The following is a 4,433-nucleotide window of genomic DNA, read 5'->3' on the forward strand; positions in this document are numbered from 1 at the left end:
TATTATGTCTTTTTCTGGTTTTGGTATGAAGGCAATGCTGGACTCGTAGAATGAGTTTGGAAATAGTCCCTCCTCTTCAATTTTGTGGAAGAGTCTGAGAAGAATTGGTATTAATTATTCTTTAAGTGTGTAGTAGAATTTGGCAGTGAAGCCATTTGGCCCTAGGGTTTTCCTTGTTGGAACACTTTTTATTACTGCTTCAATCTCATTACTCGTTATTGGTCTGTTTAGATTTTCTAGTTCTTCATGGTTCAACTTTGGTAAGTTGTATGTGTCCAGGAATTTATCAGTTTCTTCTAGGTTTTCCAGTTTGTTCATACACAGTTGTTTGTAGTAGTCTCTTAAGGTCCTTTGCATTTCTGTGGTATCAATTGTAATGTGCCCTTGAGTCTTCTCTCTTTTTTTCTTCACTAGTCTAGCTAAAGGTTTATTGATTTTGTTTATATTTTTGAAAAAACAATTCTTTGTTTCATCAATCTTTTGTATATATTTTAATCTCCAATTCATTTATTTCTGCTCTGATTTTTGTATGTCTCCTTCTATTGATTTGGGGTTTGGTTTGTTCTTGTTTTCCCAGCCCCTTGAGCTGTAATATTAGGTCGTTTATTTGGAGTCCTTTTTTGATGTAGGGATTTATTGCTATAAACATCCCTCTTTGAACTGCTTTTGTTGTATCCCATAGGTTCTGGTATGTTGTGTTTTAATTTTCATCTGTCTCTAGGAATTTTTTAAAATTTCCTTCTTCATTTCTTCTTTGACCCATTTGTTGTTTAGGAGCATATTGTTTAATTTCCATATATTCATATGGTTTCTAGTGTTCCTTTTATGTTATTGATTGCTAGTTTTATTCCATTGTGGTGGGATAAGCTAATTGATCTTTCTTTTTTTTTCTGTTGAGCCTTGTTTTGTGCCCTAACATATGGTCTATTCTAGAGAATTTTCCGTGTGCTGCTGAGAAGAATGTGTGTTCTATAGATGTTGAATGAAATGCTGTATAAATGTCTGTTAGGTCAAGTCAGCCTTTGTCAAGATTAATCCTGATGTTTCCTGGTTAATTTTCTGTGTGGATGATCTGACCTCCACCGAAAATAGGGCATTAAAGTCCCCAACTAGTACTGTGTTGGAGTCAATCTCTCCCTTTAGGTCTAATAATAATTGCTTTATATAACAGGTGCTCTGGAGTTGGGTGCATATACTTTAAAAAATCTTAAACCTTTGTCTGGAATTTCCTCTCCCCAACTTGCTGCCCAGATACCACCTCCCTTCCCAGCTCTCCCTGGGAAATTCACCTTCCAAGTACCCTCAGTTTACCATGATACATAGTTACATGTTGATACATCATCCCCCTCTACTCCTATTAGTCTTGGAGCATCCAGAGAGAAGACTGTTTCTCCTTTTCATATATCCTACACATTTCAGGCACTCAAACATTTTTTAAAATATTTTAAATTAGATGTGTCATTATTGTATATTGCTACTTCATGATCCTTCCTCCCACCCCGCGGGGGAAAAAAAATATATATGTATGTAAAGAACATGTATTTTCTTGACCTGCTACTTAATTCTTTCAATATAATCATACTATTTTTTAATTGACTCTAATGTTCATTATCATAATTTCCCTAGGAACTTTTTGTACTTTATCTAGCATGGTTTAATAATAGCATGTAGAAGCCCTCAGTGAAAATATTTCTGTATATTCTTAAAAGAAAAATTGTCAGATTATTTCCATATTCTGCTGCCATGTTGTTGGATTTTCCTTATTTAGGTTTTTCTTATTAGTCCTTGTAGAATTTTAATGCTTTTGCTTTGAACTATAATGTATCCAATTACTGTGATAGAAAATTGCTTCTCTTGTCCACACACAGGCATGAGAAACTTTTGTCATCTCCTTTCTTGTAGTTGGTTTGGCTTTTGACATCGGTTCCAAGTGTAACTCTTGAATGCAACAGATTTAGATTTTATCTTTTAATCCTGTTGTTGACCTTTCTTTTTATAGAGCCTTTGAAGGCAAAATAATGACTCCTGCCAATATGCCCACGTCCTAATCCATGGAACATGGGAATATGTTTTGATATATGTCAAAGGGGAATTAAGGCAGCAGATGGAATTACATTTGCTGATCAGCTGATGTTAAAGTGGGGATATTATTCTGGATTCTCTGACTGGACCCAGTGTAATCACAGGGCCCTTAAATGTAGAAGAGGAAGGCAGAAGAGGTCAGAGTGATTCAAAATGAAGAATACTAGACTCTCCATTGCTGACTTTGAAGACAGAGGAAGGGGCTATCTAAGGAATTTGGTAGACTCTGGAAGCTGAAAAGGGCAAAGAAACATTCTCTCCCAGAGCCTCCAGAAGGAACACAGCTCTGCTGACACCTTGAGTTTAGCTCAGTGCAACCCATATTGGACTTCTGACCTCCAGAACTATAAGGTAATTTGTGCTTTTTAATCCACTGGTTTGTGGTAATTTTGTATGTCAGCAAAAGATATTGATTAATATCTATTAATACAAGGACATTCAACCCATTTATATTTTTCAAACCCTGGTATTTGAATCATGAATGGTATTTTTATACTATTATTCATTCTCTTGTAAGTCCATCTTGTTTCTTTTCTATTTTTTATATAATAGACATAAAGCCTTTAATTTCCCTTTAAATTATGTCAGTAACCATATAGTAATCACTTTTCCAACATTTAAACCATTTTGGTACTTCTATTTTTGTTATTTTCACTACTCTCTTCTTTTTTTAAATAAGATAATTCTTCTTTACAAAGGATAATTAATCTAGTGTACGTTGTTTACACACCCCACCTGCCATCTGCTTTTTGATTGTGGTCTGAAAATCCTTTAGAAGAATGTTTACCTCTGCATACTGTCCAGTTTACCTATGAATCCAATGTCTGTCATTGCCATTGCATTTAATATTCTAATTCACTAGTTTCCTTTAAATGTTCTCTTTTCAAGGCCATTGTTTCTGGTAATGATGTTTGTACCCACAAGCTTTGGTTGACAAATTGGTTCTGATTTTCTAGATTTTAGAATTGTCTCCTCTGTTTTAAGAGAGAAAATTTTTGTGTCTGCTGGTTACTTACTATATTTGTGGTGATAACTCCATTTCTATTAGCTTGTGAATCCCCCTCACCCCCGCCACCACAAGCACTTTCCTGCTCCAAAGTCTGAGGGATGAAGTCATCATTATCTTGGCATTTTTCAGTGTTAGCTGTCTTTTTCTTTATAGCAGCTTGTAAAAACCTGTTTTTGCTTTTGTGTACTCATAATATAACTAACATGTATTTAGCCCAGTGGTTATCAAACTGTTTTCCGCAGATCCTGCCCAGATACCTTTTACAAGGTAAAAATTACTTATGTAATAATACCGAGATGTTCTTTGCCTTTTTTCTGGGTCAGCATTGGCACTGGTGGTGCAAAGGCGGGGGGGGTGGTCAAACAGCAGGTGCTCGAGCACGAAGCAGGCCGGTGGTACCAACTACACTAGTCATCAATGGACTTTTCATTGCCTCACACTTGTGGTTAAAAAAAATCTGCCAGTTGAACTTAAGAATGTCCTTGATAAGGCAGAAAAAAATATTAATCTCAATTATTCTTGACCCTTAAGTACACATCTATTTTAATAGTGCATGTGACCAAATGGGAAGAATGCATATAAAGGCCTTCGGCTGTATAGTGAAGCGCAAAGGTTGAATCAAGTAAAAACACTTGTGTGCCTGACTTGCACAATGCAGTCTTCACAGAACACCATTTTCATTTGGAAGGACAACTAACAGGCAAAACTGTGGTTATTTGTTTTAGGGTATTTGGCAAACATTTTCTCGAAATTGCAAAACGTGAACCTGCTACTTCAAGAAAAACAGCTCGTAGTATTTCTTGCAAATAGTAAAATTTGAGCTTTCCCAGGAAAATCAGAATTTTTTTTTTTTTTTTTAAAGATGACCGGTAAGGGGATCTTAACCCTTGACTTGGTGTTGTCAGCACCACGCTCAGCCAGTGAGCGAACCGGCCATCCCTATGTGGGATCCGAACCCGTGGCCTTGGTGTTATCAGCACCGCACTCTCCCGAGTGAGCCACGGGCCGGCCCGAAAATCAGAATTTTTGAAAACTTGTATCTGCCACCATGAGCTTGACAGCCTCCTAGTACTTAAAACACTTCTGATGGCCGGCCCGGTGGTGCACTGCTACAGTGCGCCGCTTGGGAGCGCGGTGGCACTCCCGCCGAGGGTTCTGATCCCACATACAGACTGGTTCCTGCTCACTGGCTGAGCGAGGTGTGGGCGCAACACCGAGGGTTGCGATCCCGTTGCCGGTCCCGAAAGAAGACAAAAAAAAGGAAAAAAAAAAAAAAAAAAAACCACTTCTGATGAAGGGGGGGAGGGTGATAACTAATGTGTTTTTTTTTTTTTTTTTTTCC

This window comes from Galeopterus variegatus, unplaced genomic scaffold, assembly GCF_000696425.1.
Source record: "Galeopterus variegatus unplaced genomic scaffold, G_variegatus-3.0.2 Scaffold10513, whole genome shotgun sequence".
Classification (NCBI taxonomy): domain Eukaryota; kingdom Metazoa; phylum Chordata; class Mammalia; order Dermoptera; family Cynocephalidae; genus Galeopterus; species Galeopterus variegatus.